Source organism: Arvicanthis niloticus, chromosome 3, assembly GCF_011762505.2.
Source record: "Arvicanthis niloticus isolate mArvNil1 chromosome 3, mArvNil1.pat.X, whole genome shotgun sequence".
Classification (NCBI taxonomy): Eukaryota; Metazoa; Chordata; class Mammalia; order Rodentia; family Muridae; genus Arvicanthis; species Arvicanthis niloticus.
Window position 1 is genome coordinate 77,680,305 of NC_047660.1, and position 22,607 is coordinate 77,702,911.

General features: G+C 46.5%; 1 long non-coding RNA gene across 1 annotated transcript in view; it reads left to right on the forward strand.

The window, feature by feature from the left end:
- The first annotated feature begins 1,099 nt into the window (after window positions 1-1,099).
- Window positions 1,100-22,607, forward strand: part of LOC143441752 (uncharacterized) — a 102,335-nt gene continuing 80,827 nt past the window's right edge. Inside the window, exons 1-2 of the long non-coding RNA XR_013109414.1 lie at window positions 1,100-1,150; window positions 11,770-11,836. This is a non-coding gene — a long non-coding RNA (uncharacterized LOC143441752). The remainder of the gene's footprint in view (window positions 1,151-11,769; window positions 11,837-22,607) is intronic.

Consider the following 22,607-nt stretch of genomic DNA (forward strand, 5'->3'; position numbering starts at 1 on the left):
GCAAGACCAACCAGTCACCCTGAATGTGTCAGGATAGGAGCAGCAGAGGCTCAGAAGATGTGTTATTTTCCTCAGGGGTCACATAGCCAGGCTAGCGCAAAGCTGGGATTCTACCTCCTATCTATCTGGCACAGGTGACTTGCTTTTCTGTGGCTGTAACTCAGTCTTCTCCCCTTGCTTAAGGTTCTGTGTGTGTACTTGAACTTGCATATAGCCCTGGGGGAGTGCCGTAAGGGATAAGTGGTAGAAACCCATGCACTTCTGGCAGATCTTCAAGAACATTCCAAAGCTATTTCCATGCCCCCTCCCTCCCCCCTCTCAAGGCTTGGTCAAGGTCATGAGCTGCCCAGGGACAAACTGGGACTCCAACCTGGGTGAGTCTGTCTGTTTCTGACCCTAGCCTACAACCATGCCAAGCTTCTTCCTTGAATGCTGTAAGTATGGCCAAGTGAGCTATGCATAAGGACATAGGAACAGAGAGCCCGTCTGTAGCTTGCTTTCATATGGTCTCTGAGCTAAGAATGTTTGCATTTTGAAAGGTTTATAAAAACAAAAATCCAAAGCTCTAGCTCAGATGCATGCTTGGCTGGCAGAACTTAGCCTGTTTACTTCCTGGTCCTCATATATAGAACTTTGGAGGGGGAGCCTGGGACTACTTCCTCACCCCACAAGCTAGTGTAGTAGCCTCAGCATCAGCGCTCCAGTGATGGCGTGGACATATTTAAAATGACCATGAAAGGTCTCTTGCTATGTCAGCCACCATACAAGGGTGCAAGACTCCCTTTTATTTAACTTTTTAATTTTTGGGTGTACAGGGGGGTGGGGAGGATCTGTGCCTAGCGGAGAAAAAAATGCAGCAATTTCATGTTTGGATTTCTGGGGTGAGGGAAGGATTTTTTTTTTTTCTTTCTGAATGGGGTCAAATGTACCACTGAGGAGATAAACTTTATCTTACAGCATCGAAGATCAGAGTTCTAGGTATCAGGCACTTTTCACAGGGCCATAAAATGGGAGTCCCTGTCACACCACACACAGCCCATTCTGTAGTCAAAACAGACATACACATTGAGAGACAGGTTCTGATATTGGAGGAGGGGCAAGAAGGCAAGCAGGAAACGCAGGAGGTGCCGCAGGGATCACGTACTGAAAAGTGAGTGGGCTCTGCCCATAATGGGAAGGGATGTGGAGCAGGTGGTGCTGGGGCCAGGCAAGGGAATGGCCCCAGTAAAAAGCTCCGGATTTGGGCAGCCTGAGTGTGGGCCTAGGGCAGTAGGTGTCAGCAGAGGCGAGGCTTTGGGGTTGGCCGGGTCCGCCCCTCCACCGCGCGGCCATTGTCTGAGCCAGCCGCCGCCTTGGCAGCAGAAGGTGACATCTGGTGACTAATGGCCGCGGCTGCGCGCCGCCCTCCTCCCTCCCGCAGCGCCCAGGGTGCAGCTGCCACACTGCCAGCTCTTCTCTGTTCCCTCCCATTTCCTCCCCACTGCTCCTCTTGCAGGGCTGGGGACAGAGGCGTGAGGGGTGGGGGTGGGGGACAACCGGGGCCTGGAAGCAGGACAGATACCAGGTTTTTTTCCAGCTCGCCAGGCACTCCCTGCGGGTGCCCTGTGTTTTCTGTTTCCTTAGCGCGCAGGCGCCTTGTCTTTCTTGCTGCCGCAGCCACTATCGTGCGCCTCTGTGGACAGTGCCAGCCCTCAGGGACATCTCAGAAAGCAGCTTTGCCCTATGCTGCACCTCTTACGGAGGGCGCAGCCCAGTGGTCATAGGAGTCCACATGTGTAGGCACCAACACACGGGTGTAAGACTCCTTGGTCACAAGAAATGTCATACATTAGATACCTGTGGGTCTTTTCAGTCTTTTGTGCTCATGCACATGGGAGGAATGGTGCTGGCTGACAAACTTGGGGACAGTCTATCTCTGCTTGTGTTTACATAGGCACAGACATTGTTTAGAGACTCCATAGCCCTGGACTGATTCTTTGCTCAAAATAGGAGCTCTTGGGCATGTACCTCCACACTCAACATAGCAGGGGACTGTCCTTGTTAAAGTTTGAGGACAATGACAACAACATAATTCAGATCCTAACCGCTATCTAAGCCAGACTACCTCTTCCCGTGTTCATACTACTGCTAAATTAGATGCACTTATAAAACTGTGTTTAAGTGGCTGAGAGGGTGGCTCAGGGGATGAGATGCTGGTTATTCAAGCATGAAGGCTCTAGTTTAGGTCCCCCCCCCCCCCCCATGGGCTTGTAATTCCTAGAAAAAAGAAAAGAAGAATCCATGGTGTTCGCTGGCAGGCTAGTCTAGAGGAATAGGGGAGTTTCAGGTTCAGTGGGAAGAGATTGAGGAATACACCACACACACACACACACACACACACACACACACACTCACACCAGGAAAGAAGAGATGGGGGGGGCAGGGAGGAGCAGTGGGGAGGAGGAGGACGAGGAAGTACATTTTAATACTTGGCTATATGTCTAGCTTCTCTTACAAGATCAGAAGAGACACCTTTCCAGCTGCTCATTGTGGGTTGTAGCTGGGTTTGAAGTTCTTCTGGCCTCTTCAGCTGCTCACCTCCCTGTTCTGGTAATCTACATCCCCTCCCCTGTGGATACTTGGGCTGTCAGTCCTGTGAGTGGCTGGGCTTCCAGGAGAGTTCTTGGCCTCTAGACAGCAGCCAGAGCCCCAGACCTTTGAAGCTGGTAGTGGAAGTAGGGAGCCTGGTTCTCCTCACTAGCCCCAGCTCTGAAGACCACAGTAAGGAGACTTTCCCCATTGCGTGGTGTTAAGGGACTTGATAGCCAGGGAAGCCCTGTGTCACCCACGGAGTGCCCTCTTCGTGTGATGTCATAGGGTCCTGATGATGGATCTGAGATGCAATACCATAGCTTCCGCCCTAGAGTGATGGAGGCTGGGGATGCAGGGGATGACCACCTAGTTGTGAAGTGCAGCTGCGCACAGCTGCAAAAATCTGTAATCTTGGTAGTTGGGAGGCTGGGGAGGAAAAAGAGTTCAAAGCCAGCCTGTACTATGTTTTGAGACCTGTCTCAACCACAAAGGACCCCATCCCAAACCAAGAAATCAACTAGTTGGAAAGGTAGAAGGACTTAGAGTCCATATTCCCTATATGTAGATGAAGGTGGTACCTCTTACTGTTCAGCTCCTGTGTGGGAGGTAAAGAAGAGCCTAGGAAACATTTTTTTTTTAAGATGTATTTATTTTATTTATATGAGTGGATGTTTTCAGACACACCAGAAGAGGGCACCAAATCCCATTACAGATGGTCGTGAGCCACCATGTGGTTACTGGGAATTGAACTCAGGACCTCTGGAAGAGCAGACAGTGCTCTTACCCACTGAGCCATCTCTCCAGTCACCACGAAGCATTCTTTGTGTTCAGGGAAATGAAGTACTGTCCTGTTTGCATACATCAGACAGTGCCCCTCTGATATGACTCTCCCTGGCCTCCATCTTGCTGAAGAGCCTTGCTTCACAGAGAAAGGTTAATGCCAAAGCCTCTACAGAAAGTACACATGGGAAGCCAAGTGGGTAACATCTCTCCACAGCACTCATCGGCCCTGTCACATTCCCATGTCCTCAAGGGCTCCAGCTGCCCAAGAGCTGACACTGCTCGATGGCTCACTTGTTCCTAGCCAACACATCCTTCTTTCACAGGAAGTCTGAGAGGTCACTGGCTTTCACACTGTCCAAAGTCAAGTGGAAAAGATGGGAGTGACTAAAAGGTTAGGTTTGGGCTCAGATCCCAGCTCTCTTGCTTTTCTAACAGTGCTCCCCGAGCATTGTAGTTTGTGCCTCCATGTCCTCCTCTGCAGGTGAGGCACTACACAACCCATTCTGAGGGCTACTAGCTGGGGACTAATTGAGATTAACTCAAAGAATTGACAGGGGGCGCCCAGAGCAGGTACTCAGTCCATCCTGAGCTTCTAGCCTCTGCCTCCAGTTACTGCTTGCTTTATTGCTCCTGGCCTTGGCTGGGTTTCATTTCTACCAACTTGTTCTTTATCTGGGGTCCCTCTTGTATCTCTCTGTATGTGTGTAGCAGGAATGGCAGGCTTCACTGACAAGGTGATGGCCACCTTTGCATAAACGTCACTATACAGCAAGTGGGGCCTCCATGAAGGCAACATTTGTATGAGGATCAAACTGAAGCCTGCCTGAGAGTCTAGAGATTGATGATGCAGACAGTGACAGCCAATGGGGAACTGCCACTTGGAGGACATGCTTGCTTGGGACCAATGGAATGCAGGTGGAGGGTATAAAGGGCGCTCCATGAGAATTAATAAACAAGCTTGCTGGCCCATTCTCACCTGCTCCCGGAGTCTGGGAGTCTGAGCCATTGATTTCATGCATGCCACCTCAACCCCAACCCCCAAGGGCGAGTCTGGCCCGGTGATGGGCAGTCCAGGGCGTACAGCAGCATATGTGCTCCATAGCTTCTCCTTCCAGCTGGGCCTCTCTAACGTTTCTTCACTTTCTTCTTGCACAAAGCTTGTGTTTGGTTTGGTTTGGTTGGTGGCACCCCTGGCCTGCAGGGATGGCTGTCTTAGCTGGGTTCATTGGTTATACTGACAGTGCTTCTCATCCATTGACCCATGAGTCATCCGTTGACCCCTTTGGGAGTGTCATGCCCCTTTCACAGGGGTCATCTAAGACCTTCAAAAAGCACAGAGATTTACACTATGATTCATAACCGTGGCAAAATTACAGTTATGAAGAGCAATGAAAATAATTTTAGGGTTGGGGGTTCATCACAAATATAAAAATCTATATTGAGGGGGTCACAGAATAGGAAGGTTGAGAACCACTAGGTTATGGGCCCTTTACATTAAAATCTAGACTCATTTGTGTGAATTTGAAATATATATATATATAAAGTGACACACAATACTCAATGTGTAAGTCTGGTCTTGTGAGTTTTATGCTTGGTGACCAGAGGGACACCATGCCTAGCACACTTCCTCCTCTCTGTGCCTTTGCTCAAACTGTACCCTAAGTCTGGATGCCCCTCCTGCATGCAACTTGCCTGATTTTTCTGTCCTGAGATTACCTGTCCAGGTCCTCCATGCTCCCTTCATATTAAAAGTGTTACTTCTCACCCTAGTCTCAGAATACCTTATGCTTTGCCTAGGTTCACTGAATCTCATTGGTCATTTGTCTCTGATTACATGCCACCTCACCCATGGCTGCTTGAAGTTCACTACATAAAGGGATCCTTTCTTAGTGATGACTTGATCCAACAGGACTAGAATGGGGCCCGAGTGTCTGTATATCCAACAAGCAACAGGTGCCATTGGTCTTGGCTTGGAGTTTAGTCAACAGGATCTTGAACAGAGTCTGTAGGAGTGTGGTGACTTGTGTTCAGTTCATGTCAGTACCACTGGTGAGCTTGGTAAGTGGAGAGCTGGGTTCATGTTTGTTGGAACAAAGTGAATGAGTGGGTGGATGGATGGATGGATGGATGGATGGATGGATGAACAGAAGGCATGTTGTCTAGATGGAGAGCCTTCTGAAGGACCTGATGCTCAGTTGAACCCTTAGGGTAGCCAGTGAGAGGAGACACTGATGGTTGGAGACATCCAGATAAAAATCTCGAAGATGTAGAGATGTCTAGGGGGTTAAAGAGCTTGGAATGGACACTCTTGAAGTTTGAATGTGAAATGTCCCCTCACAGAGTCTTATACTGGGTAAATGGCAGCTTGTGGATACTTGGAAAGTGTTTGGAATCTTGAATTCTCTAATCTAACCAATGGACTAGCTCCTTGATGGATTCACAGTTTTATGACATCATTGGGAAAGGATGAAAAGTAGGAGGTGGCACCTTGTTAGAGAAAGTTGGTCATTGGAGGTGAGTTTTAAGCATTACATCTTGACCTGTCATTTTCCTGTCACTCCTTTTCCACTTCCTGTCCACCATGATGTGAACTGTTTAGTTTTACCATACCCTCCCAAGCATGATGAAATGACATCCATGAACCTGTAAGCCACAATAAATAAGTCTTTCTTTTAAGGTTTAGGCTCTGTCAGGTTTCTTATTACTTCTACACAAAGTTAGCTAATTCAGAAGGCTTGAGGTTCAAGAGGGTGAGTGGGGCCAGGTCTCCAGTGGCAAGCAAAGGAGATTTCTCTGGTCTGTGTTACCCTATGCCTCTGAGGACAGTTTTACCTACATTTCTGGGTCAGTCATGGGGAGAAGAGCAGAGAGGAGACTTGAGACTTAGCATGTACTCAGGTGACGGTGCTGTCATCCATAGGGAGTACAGGGAGAGCAGCTAGGACAGTGGGTGAGGACACAGATTAAAGAGGAGCCAGGACAAAGGATGAACAGGCGTCTTTTGAATGGAAGAGAGTGCTTTTCTTGCTACGGGCATCTGACGCACTATGGAGAGAGCCCGGTGCATGGTAGGAGTAACTGGTTTGGGAACAAGAATCAGAGTTTAATTTCAAAGCTTGGAGTGCCCATGGGGCAGGCACAGCATCTGCTCGAGGAGCTCCAGAGACAGCTTGGGGTAGGGATGATGGTTGGGAGGCATCAGCTGGCAGATGCTCAGGAAGGCTTGGGAGAGAACCAGATCATCCTGGGAAATCTTGAAGAAGAAAGGAAGAAAGTGGAGGAGGGACCCTGGAGGAAACACACTCATTTAAAGAGCAAGACTTAATGGCAACCTGTTAGAAGATAAAATAGGAACAGAAAACATTTATAGCCGCAACGAAAAAGATGAAAAACCTAGGAATAAACATAAGAAGAAGTGTGCAAGATCTAAGTAGAGAAAGTATTAAAATGCTTCCAAGCAACAAGAAGCATTTGAATAATGTTCTTGGACATGAAAACGAACATCGTGAAATTGTCTGTTCTCCCTCGGATGATTCAGAAATTAAATAAGAGTCTCGATGGAAACCAAGCCTTTGTTGTCAGTGTTTAGACAAACGGATTCTAACGTTCCTATAGAAAAATAAGTAAGTATCGAGACGATTCTCCACGGACTCCTTAGCTGCTGCACTGGCTGAGCAGAGCCTACCCTTATTCTAAACTCTGTCTGCAATGAGCATGCTTGGCCGTAGACAGTGTTGTTCTCAGGCACAGAGAGAAACTTGCAGACTGCCCACAGGATAAAGATAATGCTTCTCTCTTGGGTAGAGTTTATCAGTCTAGTGGAGATCAGATTTGATTTCCCTGCTAACACAAACACTGCATGAGCAGTGGGCTGCTCATCTCTGCTGTGGCAACCAGGGCTCATGTGACCATCACAAATGTTGCTCCTCTGGCCCTGGCTGCTGATATGTATAGTAAAGCCCCCATGTATGTGTGTATACACATGCAGAGAGCAGAGGACAACCTTGGGTGTCAGCCCTCTCTTCTACCTTGTCTAAGATAGGGCCCTCTTGCTGTTTTGCTGCCTAGTCAAGCAGGCTTGCTGGGCTGGTTTCTGGAGAGGCTCCTATTTCCACCTTCCATCTCCCTGCAGACTGGGATTACAGATGCATGCTACTGTACTCATCATTTATGTGGGTCCCAAGGATTTGAACTCGTGTCTTCATACTTGTAGGCACCTTTACCCAATGAGCCATCTCCTCAGCCCTGATTAAAGAGCAGTCTCTAGCATCTTCTGCCAGAACCCAGGAAACAGGGCTGGCTTGTCTTCCGAAAGAACAAAACCCATGAACTTGTCACAGTCGTCGACAGGGAGAGAAGCTAGGACATAGCCAAAAGGGGAGTAGCCACGAGGGGAACTCACCCACCTGTCAATACGAAGCCACACGGCAACAACAAGATGCTGGGCAGCCTAGCAGTACAAACAAACCCATAACTTACACATGGGAACCTAGCCTAAGGTAATATACCATTTCAAATTGAGTGTGAAAAACATGTTATTCAAGGAATGAAGTCAGGGAAACTGGAGAAGAAAAAAGTTGGACTCACATCTCAAACTTAGTACAAACTCCATGTGAAACAAATACGAGAATGTAACAAAATGAAACCACAAGTGTGACAGAAACACAGAGGGAGGAAGGAGTGCTGCACTCGGAATGAGAGCAACCTAGAAACCAGAAGAGAGGAGACCCGTGACTGACTACTAATCTTAAGAACGCTAGAACTGAGTCGTTCGGGGTTGCACAAATCTGCAATCTTGTCATTAGACAGGTAGAAGCAGAAAGTTCTGGAATTCTAAGACTTAAACGCTTTGGCTACAAAGTGAGTTTGAGGCCAGCCTGAATTACCTAAGACCGTCTCAGACAAGCAATAACAACAAAAACAGATCAACAAACTAAAACTAAAACTCAACAACACAGCAGCAAGTGGCAGGCATGTGTGGTTCTTTGTAACCCGCACTGATGACCAAGGATACATTTCTCTACTAAATAATTTCTACAAACCAGAACAAAACATGTCAACAACTCAAGAGAGAAACACAAAAATGAAGACTGATCAAAGTTCCAGAGGAGATGTCCCCTCCCCATCCCCCAGTGAGAGAAATACCATCTAAGTCCCAAGACAGTGCTTCTCAGCCTTCCTAGAGGCTGTGACCCTAACCATAAATAAATTTCCTCAATACTTCACAACTATAATTTTGCTACTGTTATGAATTGTGATATAAATATCTGATATGCAGGATATCTGTGACCCCTGTGAAAGGGCTGTTCAACCCCAAAGGGGTCACAACCCACAGGTTGACAACCTCTGCACTAAGACATATTTATCTCTTGGAGTGGCCAGGACCAAAACTCTTGGTAACAGCCAGTGTGGGAGACAGTCAGTTGTGCATTGCTGATGGCCTTGGAAACCGTTTAGCTCCAAAGCAGAAACCTAGCAATTGCTACTGACTTTACACATACTCTTGACTTGATGATACAACTTCTAAGGACTCTTCCCTAACTTGAGAAAGGATGCATGTGAGATCCATTATTATACTGGTTTTAAAAGGAAAAGGCAGAAAGCAATAGAAATGGTTATCCACAGAGAGATGCTAAAATAAATCAGGTACGTGCATACAGAATTACATCATACAAGCAGAAGGAAGAGGGAGACACTCGTGATGTACTGATATGGAAAGACTTCTGGAGTGTAGTGTAAAGAAATTCAGATAGTCTTTCCTGTGCAGTGGAATGCTCTTATCTTGTGGGGAAGACAAGGGGTGTCTTTACAGGGGAGATCCGTAGACATACACATATATACATTATACACGTGTGTGTGTGTGTGTGTGTGTGTGTGTATAAGGTATCAGAAAGAACACATGAAGCTGTGTTGCTTGCCTCTGGGTAGGGAAATCTCATCACTGGGAGACAGACACAAAAAAAGGGGTGAGCAGTGAGATAGCTCACTGGGTTAAAAGTTCTTGTCTCTAAGTTGGACAACGTGAGTTCTGTCCTGGGGACCCACATGGTGGAAGGGGGAACTGACTCCTTCAGTATCTTCTCTAATCTCAGCGTGTGTACTTATGCTCAATAAATAAATAAATAAGTATAATTAAAAAATAAAAATAACTAGGAAACTTCCCTATCCACACACCTTTTGAAAGTTGGATGGGAACCTCTCTGTTATTCCCAACCCCCCAGCCCACCACGAAATCAGCACAGTGGGGAGATGATTGATGCTATGAGAGGAAAGAACATGCAGTTAGCTTAGACAGCAGAGGCTTGTTTGTGGAGCCTGCGAGGAAGGCCTTTTAGGAAGGAGGCAGGGCTACAACGTGGGACCTTACAAAGACACTAAAGACTCAAATTCGTGCAGGTAGCTGTACGAATGTGTTCATCAGGCCAACAGGACCCCTGGGAAGGGTGGGTGTGGTTCTTCTCAGTGTGAGAGTATGGAAGAACTCAATTCACAGGTGAGAATGGGGTGTACAAGACTGGAGGCCATCAACACTTTCAAAGAAGAAGAAGAAGGAAAGGCTCCATAAATGGCAAGATGGCGCATCCCCTCTCTCCCTCCTCTTCCCCCTCTCCTTCCTCCCATACCCTCTTCTCTTCTCCCCCATCTCCCCAGCCTTCTTTCTTTTTCTTTCCTATGAACTCCTCTCTCTGTTTTTCTTTCTCTCCTTCCACTTGTATCCATTCCTAATTTCCTTTTCCTTCTCCTGCTTACAGTCCTTACCTTCTAGAACAGAAAGCCATTTGTGCATGATTAATGATGACAAGTCAGCAAAGAAGAATCTATTTGAGCTCCCAGAAGCAGCACAAATTCTCTCAGGGGAAAACCACCTTAAAACTAAAATACACAACATGGCCAATATCAGCTATGATCTGAATTCAGTGTGTCTGTAATTCTGATGCAGCACAGTGACTTGGTTGTGTTGTCTCTGTTCTATGATATCTAGGCTTCCATTAGAGTGGCCTCCACAGCAAGAGATGGCTGGGGAAATCAGAGGCCTTACTAGTTCCTTATGAGTAAGATGGCTTCTTCATTGTCATGTGTCACACTTTGGCTGTGTGGCTGGGACAGGTGGGGTCCACAGAATGCTGAATGGATATAATTGCAGAACAGGAGTGGCTGGAGGCTCCCTGGGCTCCCTGGCTGACCAATGTAGCCAGTCAACAGGCTTCACATTCAGTGAGTGGGCCTGTCTCCAGAGCTAAAGTGGAATGCTATTAAGGAAGACACTGACACTCTACATACATGTACACACATCTGTGAACACACACACACACACACACACACACACACACACACACGAAAGAGAGAAAGAAAAAAGAAAGAAAGAAAGAAAGAAAGAAAGAAAGAAAGAAAGGGAAGGAGAAAGGGAAGGAGGAAGGGAGGAAAGAAGGAAGGAAAGAAGGAAAGAAGTATTTTAGTGGAAGCCAGTCAGTGCTTCATCAGTTGGAGACTAACTAGGCAGGAAAGGGCATCTCCAGTCTCTTTGGGAGATAGAGTAAGAGGAGAGGGTAGGCCTGGATGAAGATAAATGGTCTTAATGAACAGTGTCTTATGCTCCAGTTTTCAGGTGAGAGAGGAAATGAGAGCTTCTGCTTCCATGAGGGCTCATGAGGACCCCGTGGAAAATGAGGTTCGAACTATCTGGGGAGAAGTAGAAAGAAATAAGGGGAGAAAGGAAAAAAGCTCAGGGATAAGTGGTTCACACATTCTTAATGAGAGCCCAACTGAATCCCTGCTGTGGAGTTCAAGGAGTCAGAAAATGGGAACTGGAGATACAGCTAAGTTGGTAGAGTGCTTGCCCAGTGTCTTCCTTAGGGACTTTATCGTTGTGATGAAGCACCATGACCAAAGCAACTGGGAAGGAAAGGGTTTATTTGGCTTATACGTGTACATCACTGTTCATATCAAAGGAAGTCTAGGAACTCAAACAGGCAGGAACCTGGAGGCAGGAGCTGATACAGAGGCCATGGAAGAGTACAGCTTACTGGCTTGCTCCTCATGGCTTGCTCTTTCTAATAGTACCTTGGTCCTCTCCCATCAATCACTAATTAAGAAAATGCCCTATAGGCTTGCCTACAGCTGGATCTTACGAAGTCATTTTCTTAATTGAGGCTCCCTCCTCTCAGGTGATGTTTAGCTTCGGTCAAGTTGACATAACACTATCCAGCACACCTAGAATACACTAAATTCTAGATTGGATGCCATGTTTTGATGGAACTTCTTTTACCATGGAAGAGGGAGACTACAGACACAGTGTTTCTAATGGTTAAGTGTGTGAACACTCTAGCTTTGAATACTAGCTTCATCAGGTACTTCTTGAAGGATTTGGGCACACTGTTCACCCTCTGCTCTTTTCATTTTCCTATTTCTAACCAGGACCTAATGACAATATCTTTGGATGTATGGTTAAGGATCAAATGAGCTAACGACTCGCTGGTTCACAGTAAGTGCTAAAGTCATTTGCAGATATCTCTGTGTAATTGATTGCATGTACTCTGCCACAAAATTCACAGCCCCTAGGTGACTTCTAGCTTGGGGCAAAGAACACTAAGTGATGGGGACATAGAGAGGAGGCTGGTATGTGTCCCAGCCTTCACAGAGTTCCTAGGCTCGGGAGTCAGATACACATTACTAGGATGGCATCTGAAATCACCAACCCTGATCTTGGAGTGAGGGTGGGCTAGTGGAAAGGGTGAAAGTTAGCAGCATGAAGGACCCTCCTGGCTTTGGACATGCCAGGCATTTAGTGTAGCTAGGAAACGGGATGAGACATATTGAGACTCCTGATAGGAAGCAGTCTCAGGAGGACGTTCGTTGGCAAGTAGATGATCTGAGAGATTACTTGTGGGTGGCAGAATCAATAAGCCTCCTTTGGTGTCTGTTATGGTTAGAAGACTCCCTCTGCTCGTCCCCCAGAAGCTCTGGCACACCATATGGAAAGGCACAGGACTGAAAAACTTGGAAGCTCAAGCTGAAAGATGGAGATATACTGGGGTTGAAATCAACTCAAGTGGTTTAGATGAAGGACCTAAACTTGAACCATGTTAGATAGAGCATCATGACCAAGCCCATAAAGGGTACATGGGTGTGGGGGCCCAAAGATGTGTCTAGGATGCTCTAGTACTTCAGTGGTAACTTAGTTAAAGGAGTCATGAGTTATACAGACAGAATCAGAAGCAAGATAGCCCTGGGAAGAGAATGCTAAGGCTTGAATGTCTCCTCTAAAAATTTGTTTGTTGTAAACTTAATTCCCAGAGTCATATGTTAATGTTTTTGGAGGATGGTCGTGTGAAGGATCGTTGGGATCAGATGAGGGTCAGGCAGGTGGGGCCCCATGGCATTATTAGTGGCTTTCTACGAAGAAGGAGACCTGTTCTGGCACACTCACTCCAGCTCACTGTATGAGGCCTCTGCCATGTTTGGATGTAGTAGGAAGTTCATTATTACAGCCTAGTAATGCTCTCTTGGCCTTCCTTGCCTCCAGAACCATGAGCTCAATAGACTCTTATTTATTAATTACCCAGTGTGGGGGTGATTTTATAACAACTTGACATAAGATAGAGTCATTTAGGAAGAGGGAATCTCAGTCAAGGAGTGCATCCATAAGACTTGCCTGTAGGCAAGGCTGTACTGCAAGCTCTTAGTTGATAATTGACTGTGGGTGGTGCTGCCCTTGGCAGGTGGGCCTAAATGGTATAAGAAAATAGATGGAGCAAGCCAGGATGAGCAAGCCAGGAAACAGCTCCTCTGTAGTCTCTGCTTCAGTTCTTACAAGGTTCCTGCCTTGAGTTCCTGGCCTGCCTTCTCTCAGTGACAAATGGTGACCCTAGAGTTGTAAGCTGAAACAACAACACTTTTTCTTCCTCAAATTTCTTTTGGTCATGGTATTTTATCACAGCAACTAACGTCAAATAAACTACCTAGCTTTAGACATTCTGTCAACAGTCTTCTTCCTAGACAGAGGTCTACAGAGCATCCATTGCCCATATTTACATTCGCAGACAACCAATTTCCTTTCTAGGGAAGCCTCTGCTTTTCTCGGTTCCTGTCTGCCTGTCTTGAGTCTGAGCTGATACGATTGGGCCTCAGTGTAATGTAATAATCCCAGGGTTTCAAGTCTTCATTGCAACCATGTCATCCCTAGGCTCTAGCAGTGCCCAGGACAGTTTTCTTGTCTCTACAATGTTGTGACAAGTTGACATCAAAATCTCTCTCTGCTTCCACTTCAAACTTGGGTGCTTGTTCTGTTTCATTAATGTGACAAATACCCTGTCAGAACATGGCATAGAGGAAGAAAGGGTTTATTTGGCTTACAGTTCTAGGTTAGATTCCATAATTTGGAGAAACTCAAGCTCGTCATCACACAGTCAAGAGCAGAGGGAGAGGGAGAGGGAAAGGGGGAGGGGGAGGGGTAAGGATGCATCCTTGCATGCTTGCTGCTTGTGCCCATATGTTCCTCACCTCAGTCTCATATACTTCACTGTGAAACCTAAGGAATGGTAGCACCCACATTCAGGATGGATCTTCCTACTTCCTGTAATAATCAACCCCTCCTCCCATCCCCAGACATATCTATGGGCCAACCTGACCTATATTATTCTCTGGTAAGATGCTCTTCACAGGTGACTCTAGGTTGTGCCAAGTTGACATCTAAAGCTAACTACCACAGGCACAAGGCCAGAATCAGTTGCACGGCAGCTGCAGAAGGTATGCTAGCTAGCCTCATCTTGTAGGTCTCATCTAAACCTCTGTGTCTTTGAATATCTGGACATTCAGCCATTCTTTTATTTCTAGGTCCAAGGTCAATTGAGTGATAAAGAAAGTGAGCAGGTTTGGATACATCAAACACAATCAGGTAGTCCATATCCTCTTTTTATGGTTCACCCCAAAGAGATTGGCACATAGATATGAACTCTTCTGACTCCCATAAGGATCAACCAGAATTAGAGTGGATAGAGAGGGTTGAGGATGAAACAGGCTAATAACTCCGGTATCACCCAAAGAGAGATCTAGAACCAATGGGGCATAGTGGAACAAGTGACAGGGAGCAGAAAGTTCTCTCATCTCCCATACAAAATATCTTCAGAATAGTGTCTAGAACATAGTGGGACCTTGGGCCTGCTTACTAGTTATTTGGTTGCATTTACTGGTTGGCAATTTAGGCCTATGTCTCCAGTTTTCATGACCTTCTTTTAGTACCATGGGCTAGAGTCCTGAGAACTACATTTTCAAAGCTCTTTGAATGAATTTTATAATATTTCAATGGGAGGTAACGGTGTAAGATTCAGAGTTGGAAAGAAAGCAGAAGTTGTATCACTGTCTTCCTCCTGGGATGGGCAGATTAGTGGGACTAGGTAGATAGGATACATTAAAGTCACTGTAATACTAGGAGGGATGTCTGTGGTCACCACGGTGATGTCTGCTGGTCTTCTGCAATGTCTTCCTGACTGTTTGTGCAGAACCTATACGCTTGGGTGGATCAGCACTGTTCATTTGTCTGACCATCCCTAGTGTTCTGTATCAGTTAGAATGCTCTGCACAGGAAACCACCCTCATTCATGGGTGTTTAAAATGACAGTTATATATTTAACTCACCACACTGTGGATGGGACTGGAGCCTGGGCTAGGCTCAACAGGTGGCTTCTCTGGTCATGATGGAGCACACTCACACATCTGAATGTTACAAGGTGACCTAACTGCTGATTGGTTGGACAGTCTCTCATTGCATGGCAGCAACTGATCTTAGCCATGTGTACACGCCACTGTGCAGGGTTCCAGGAGGGCTGGTGTGAAAATGTCAGGTCTCTTGAGGCTTATGCTTATTAGTAATATGACATCTGTCATATTTTCTTAAGCAAACGAAGTCACATGACCTGCCCTCATCTAAATTCACATCCTGTTAGGTGCAGAAAGGAGGGAAATCATGGCCAGTGTTACAATTTACCCACTTCTTATATTAAACCCTTTCCTGCTTGAAAGAGCTAGGTAGTTCCTATTTTCCTGACAGGTACAGTATTAATCTGCATCCAGATGGCAATCGGAGAGAGGAGGCAGCCCCAGCCCTCTTCCCTCACTGTGGTTTTGTTTTGTTTCAGTTACTTGTTGGTTAATCATGTCTTAGAATTATTAGCTGGAAAACTCCAGGCATAAATATTTCAAAGTGTGTGCTACTCCAGGTAGCAGGAAGTAATCTTTCCACTGTGCTCCATTCTGCCTGGGATGTGACTGGTTCCTTTGTCCAGTGCATCCACACTGTGTACACTACCCTCTCACTAGTCACACCATCTCAGTGATCACATCGCAACTGCAGTATTGCAGAGCTTGTGTTCAAGAACTGTACAATGAGATGCCCTTGAAGAGGGAGAAGAACATATTCATGCAACATTTGTTACATAATGTTAAAAGTGCTGTATTTTATCATTAGTTAATATTGTTGATCTATCCCTGACTGGGCCTCATCTCACAGAATTCCTTTGCTTTTCTCTCCAAAGTGGATGAAGTTAAACTCACTGTGAACAGAGTAATGGTTGCAAAAGATGTTTGAATGAGTTCATGGCTGTGGCCTGTGTTTGTGTAAAACCTCCCACCCAGGGGGCTGATGGAGCAGGGCCAAGGGGCAGGGATCTTCTGATGGGAAAGAAACTGGAAAGATGTTTGTCAGTGTTTCTCTATCTGCCTGAGTTCCCTGGAACATTTGGGGACGTACAAGTCAAGAACAGATTGCCAGCCAAACCTTCCATTTGAGGCCTCTGTGTTGGACTCACCCCCAGAGTTTGGGAAAGGCCTAGAATTGCGAGAGCCAAGACAAACTGGAGGGCTGGCATTTCCTTTGCACTCCTCCCATCTGCCCTCTTGGCTCTGGGTGTGGTGAGGCCCTGCTGATCCTGGCTCACATCCTTCCAGGCCTCATGGGCATGGTCTCTTGCAGGACCACTCCCCAGCTCCTCGTTACACCCCAACTCAAGCTGGACGTGAGTCACAGGGAGAATGAGCCTGTAAATAAATTCCTGCTGCATCAGCTCATAGGGCTGGAGGTTAGGCTGGGGATGTGGCCAGAGCAGGCAGAGGGAGCCAGGCCCAGAGATGCAAATGCCCCCTCTCTTCTCTCCAGGGCACACATGCAGAGGGTGCTGAAAGCATCAGAGATCCCGCGACTGGCTCCTCCATTGGCATCTTACACAGGGACAGAGAGCCTGGACCCACACTTCTGTAGCCTAGTCTGTTTTCAGAGTCCAGCTCTGGGGAAGGTTGACGTCTGGCATCCAGGCTTTGCATATGCAGTAGGGTGTAACCAGGCAGGGTGGGGCAGGAGCTTCTGAGAATCAGGGGCTGGCTTTAGGATGATTGGTCTCTGGACTAGGCTACAAGGGAAGAGGAAAAAACCATCCGTCAGAGGCTGGGGAACCTCCTAAAGCATATCAAAGGGCAGAAGCATGAGGTGGGGCCAGGGGTTGATTGGTAATCTTTTGAGACCCTGTCACAATGCCCTTTGTCTCTGAACTGTGTGGAAGGCAACTATTCTGCCTTGGTGTCTGGCTTTGTTTACCTTCAAGTTCTTCCAGCAGCTTTTAAACAACATGCTTGGAATAAAACCATGGAAGGGTTTCCCATACCAGTAACAACACCAGTTCCATTTCACACCATTCCCCCAGTATCTGCTGTGCTTCATGCCCCCTACCTTTCACTTCGATCTGAAAACCCTTTGTAACAGGATTGACTGAGCTGGATCACAGTGACATCAGAGCCCTTGGTCTCAGTGGCTTGTGCCTTTCTGTATGTGTTTTTCCTTCACACAGAGCACTTGATGTGGGTTGGCTGGATGCCCCACATCTGGTGGCCTAGAGGTTCAGGCTCGCTCACTTACCTGCCCCATTTGCTTGTTTCTTCTTTTCCTGTCTGATATCACTTGGCTGCTCTGTTTTCTACCCCTTGACTCAGGGATCCAGGTTCCCTCCATTTATGAGAGTGGTTTCTCAAAACTGGGGCTTCCAGGGCCTGGACAGATGACAGCTCAGTTGGTTAAGAGCATTTGCAGAGGACCTTGGCTCAGTTCTCAGATTCTCCGTGGAGACTCACAATCACTTTTAAGTTCAGATCCAGGGGATCTGACTCCCTCTGGCCTCCTCAGGCACCAGCCACGGGCATGGTGGACATATGTACACGGAGGCCCCAAAGTGTATGAGGTGGTAAATGTGTTAGGTTCAGAACTGGCACTGGTCACTTATGTTCATAGTCGATTGGGTAAAACTAGAACCCAAACACAAAAGCAAAAGAGCCAAGCAGCAAAGTAGGGAGCAAGGGGCTTGGGGTAAACAGTCACCTCTGTTGTGTCTTCTTCTATCTGTCAGGGCTTTGAGTGGCAAGGAGTGGAAAGGAACTTTGGGTGTTCCAAATAGGGAAAAAATGAACCAAGTAACATGGAGGTTAGTAAGGGTTCTGGAGGGCAGAATTAAAACAAGGTTCAGGGCTATCCAGCTAGAGACAACATATGGTCAAGTCACGCTGGAAAGTACCTCTGACACTGCTTGTGAGCATGGTCACCGAGTCAATCCCTGCAGGCAGGATTGGCTCTAGACATGGACTCTGCTGGGAGTCATAGCAACAGCTTCCCTCTACAGACTTGGTTTGGCCACCGAGCTAGGTAGGGCCCCTCTGTCCTCCTGCAGCCTGCAGAGCTCCTGTTTCTTTGTGTCATTCCTCCTGTCCAGTCTGGAGAGGATGTCTGATGGAGGAGCCTGGTGACTAGGGAGGCTGACAAAGCTAGTATCTAGTACTTTTGTCTTATGAAAGGAACCAGGTCCTGACTCATCAGAGAAACCCTGACTAAGAGCAATCAATATTCACAACACAGTGATGGCCATGGCACTTGTTGTTCCCACAGGCTACAGATGCATTTCCTGGTGTCCCCAGAGCTGATTGCTTCTCTGCTCCAATGCCAGTTCTGATGCGAAAATCTCCTTAGCTTGCTTTGATTCCTTCACAGTGTTTATCCTTGCCTCATCCATGTTTGGTTACTCTCAATTGCTGTGAAGAGACACCATAGCCAAGGCATCTCTTTTGAAAGAAAGTATTTAATTGGGGGCTTGTTTAAAGTTTTGAAGGCTTAGTTCATTATCATCATGGCAAAGAGCATGACAATATGCATGCCACTGGAGCAGTAATTGAGAACAACATTCTGGGAGAGAGAGAGAGAGAGAGAGAGAGAGAGAGAGAGAGAGAGAGAGAGAGACAGAGAGAGAGACAGAGAGAGAGACAGAGAGAGAGACAGAGAGAGAGAGAGACAGAGAGAGAGAGAGACAGAGAGAGAGAGAGAGAGATCCTCTGGGCTTTGTATGGACTTCTGAAGCCTCAAGACCCTCTCCCAAGACACATTTCCTCCCATAAGACCATACCTCCTGAGCCTTTTAATCCTTTCAAATAGTGCCACTCCCTGGTGACTAAACCAATGGAGACCATTCTTATTCAAATCACTATAGTTACCCATTTCACTTATGTTAACCCTATAAGTAGATCAAAGCACAGGCCACCATGTCAGGCTCAACTCCTAGCCCTGTCACACACTAGTTATATGTCCTATATGTCCTTGGGCTGCTTCCTTGACTCTATGGTACCTCCTGTTCCTACTGTTGCCAGTGTTATGCACATCCATATCTGGGGACTTAGGGTTGAGTTGACATGTCTGTCTGATGCATACAGCTCTCTCTCTTACTGAATATCGTATGAACTCATAGCCCATTAGGGGTAAATGTCTCATTCTTGCACCTCAGCTTACCCTAAGCTGTGAGAGATAACACAATAGGCTTTGGAGCATCATGAGAAACAATGTAGAGTATACCTGTCTTACTCACAGGTCCCCTTAACATTAGGTCATAGATTTTGGGGGTTTTGGAATACACTGGCTGTTTCTCTAATGGCTGAGATTAGAAAACATCCTTTATGTTATAAATGGATATCCTGACATGATGTCTGGGAAGTTCTTTACAAACTTAGCCTTTGTTTCTTGCTGTGATTATATATCAGAAGGAAGGGACTCGGGCAGAGAGTGGCCTCCACTGACAGGGAGAAGGCAGTTAAGCTCCCAAAGGCTCATAATACCACTTAGAGAGGTCAGGATAAGGGCATATGGCAGGAATAAAGGTGTCACACAGGAAAGCAGGCATCCCTGGGCTCTAGAAATGTACATGGAGAGTATCACACCCTCCTTCTGCCTTTTATGCCTGGCTGTGACACCACAAGGAAAGGGGCTGTGGGGAAGACCCATGGGGAAGCTGGAAAGTCATGTACAGAAGGCCATCTGGGAATTCAGAAGAAGCATGTTTTCTTTGGCCTTATAGGCCTGGCTTCTTTTCCTTAGTGACAGGAAGCTGGATGTTTGAAAGCTTTTATAGGAAAACAGCACAGAGGTGTGTTAATTAGCTTTCTTGCTGCCGTGACAAAATGCCTGGCAAAACAATGTAAGAGCAGGAAAGATTTATGGCATCTCATCGGAGGTGAGAGGAAGGCACAGCGGAGCTGTGTCATTCACAGCCTCTGAGAAGAGTGAAACAGCTATGAGAAAAGACCAAAGCTCCAGGACACACCTCCACTGACATGTCCATCCAAGAAGATCCCAAGTCCACAGTTCTAACATCTCCCAACTATCCATTCAAATGTAGAATCCATCAATAAATCAAACCATCAAGCCATGGAGCCTTTATGATCTGAATGTCTTCAGAAATGTCAGGCACACCCCAGGTACTTTTCAGTCTGAACAAGGTGACCTTGTTCAGAAAGGTGAGCCACTGGGAGAGGAGAGTTTTCTCTGGGATTTAAGCTGTGGGATTCAGATAGGAGAAAGGGTTGAGAGTGAACCGAGGGCTACAACAGTCCAGCATAAACCTGAGTTTCAGTTTGGGACTAGAACTATAATTCTAGGGCCCAGGGAAGCCTAGAAAGAAAGCAGCCCTGATCCTGGACAACAGGGTCTGGAGGAATCACAAAGTCTTGGGCAAGTTTGAGAAGGATATACCTGAGCTTCATGTAAGTCTGCACACACCCTATGTGCAGAGGTTGCTGCATTCCTATGGCAGGCACCTTTGGACCTTGGAAGTGCCTTGCTGTTTTGGAAGAAGATGGAGGTGAGTAGGTAAGAAGCAGGAATGAGCCACCTTTGTATGTGTATGTGCTGGCTAATTTCATGTCAGCCTGACATAGTCATTTGAGAAGAGGAAACTCCAATTAAGAAAATGACTCCATGAGATCAGGCTGTGGGTAAGCCTGTGAGTCATTTTCTTAATTAGTAATTAATGGGGCAGATCCCAGCCCATTGTGGGTGGTACCATCCCTGGGCTAGTAGTCCTGGGTTCTGTAAGAAAGAAGACTGACTAAGCCATAGGAAGCAACCCAGTTAGCAATACTCCTCTATGGCCTGTGTCAGCTCCTGCCTCTGGGTTCCTGTTCTGTTTGGGTTCCTGTCCTGCCTTTCTTCAATAATGGATGGTGATGTGGAAGTATAAGCCAAATAAACCCTTTCCTCTCTAACTCGATTTGTTGCGGTGTTTCATCACAGCAATAAAAACCCTAACCAAGACAATATAGAAAATGCTTTGGCTCATGGGTCTTGGTATCTCTCTTGTACTCTTCAGTGCTATTGTAGATGGAAGGTGAGTGGCCTGATTGGGTTCCAATCAAACCCAGTACAGAGCATGAACTATGAGTCCCAGATTTCAGGAGATGCTCTTCCTGCCTCCATTGTAATTTAAAGTTTGCACAAAATAAGTATTGGGATATACCTGGCCAGCTGCTGGTGATTTGTAGATCTTTGGATTAGAGCATCTTTAAGGTTGGCTCATCTTGAATTTCCTACATCCACAGCAACTGATGATGCCAGAGGTGGGTGTTTGGGCGAGCTAAAAATAATAGAAAACCCGTCATCAACATTAGAGCCTCCCTGAAGTCATAGCTCTCCTGGATGTCCATGGACTGTCTGAGGTTGAGATGGCAAATCCTGGGAGTAGAATCCGAGACAGCAACTGATGGGTATAGGCTTGGCCCCTCCCCCGTCTGATGACGTAACAGGCAGCTGGTATCCAAGCTTCTCTCACTGGGCAGCCTCCTCTTTTCTCTCAACCTACTTGGACCACTGGACTTTGCTCACACTTCAAGAGTACAAGGTCGATGCTCAGCTGCTACATGACTTCTGTACCACAGTGCCTCCTCTCTATCCTCAGCCCTATGGACGCTCCCTTCCCCTGACCCTACCCTCTTGTGCTTCAGAGACACAGGACTCACCAGATCCTTACAGGTCTCAGTTCCAGAGTTCAGACACATCTGTCTGAAACCCAGAATCAGCCAGTTTAAAGATATCAGTTTTCTAGGGAGACAATAATAGCTTTAATTGTTTTACTTATGCTTTGAGTAAAGTTTGGGGGTAAAAAAGCCTTTCTGAAGGAGAAGCGGGATCAATCCCAGCTCCTTGCTAACTGTGCAGTTTTGGATAAGTCACTTGCTGTATGTTTCTCAACCAGTAATATCATAGCAGATTAGAGTTGGAAGCCTGGATTCCAACAAAGATGAGTGGAATCCTGACTTATCCATCAGTTAGCTGCAAGGACTTGAACAGAAGTTACTCGCTCGTGTTTTGAGTATGTATTAAATTCTGGACTCTTCCAGGTTTCCGTAGTAGCAGTGATAATAGCACTATGCACAGGACTCTCAGGCCCCTCTGTGCCCATTAAAGTAACAATAATGATCCTTTAGAAATACCATGTTCCTGCCTGCTCTGTTGTCCTGCTGCTTTCTGTCTTTATAGCTGGCTGGCACCATCATTTCCCTCTTTGACAGATGAACAAGAGGAATAATGTGGGGAAGGAAAGGAAGCTTCCTAAAGCTACAAGGTAGCTCCTGAGTGGGGGCAGGAGCTGAAGGCCCACCCAAGGGCCTAGCCCAGAGAAACACGCACAGTCAGAGAAAATGACCATTGGCTTCCTTGACTGTGAAAAGTAGGATGGTTTGGGACTGATGAGCTGAGCAGTCTAGATCTTTCTGTTCCCCTGTTCTTCCACTTTGAACACAGTGTGACACTTCCTGACTGCCCAGGCCTGTGCTCGGTACCAAACCTAAGGGCTCACTATCCTAGTTCCAAAGTCCAGAAAATTATCTATCAACTAATCTTTAAAATATTCATTTATTATCTTCATTATAGCATTTGCTTTTGAAAATACAGGCAAGAAGGA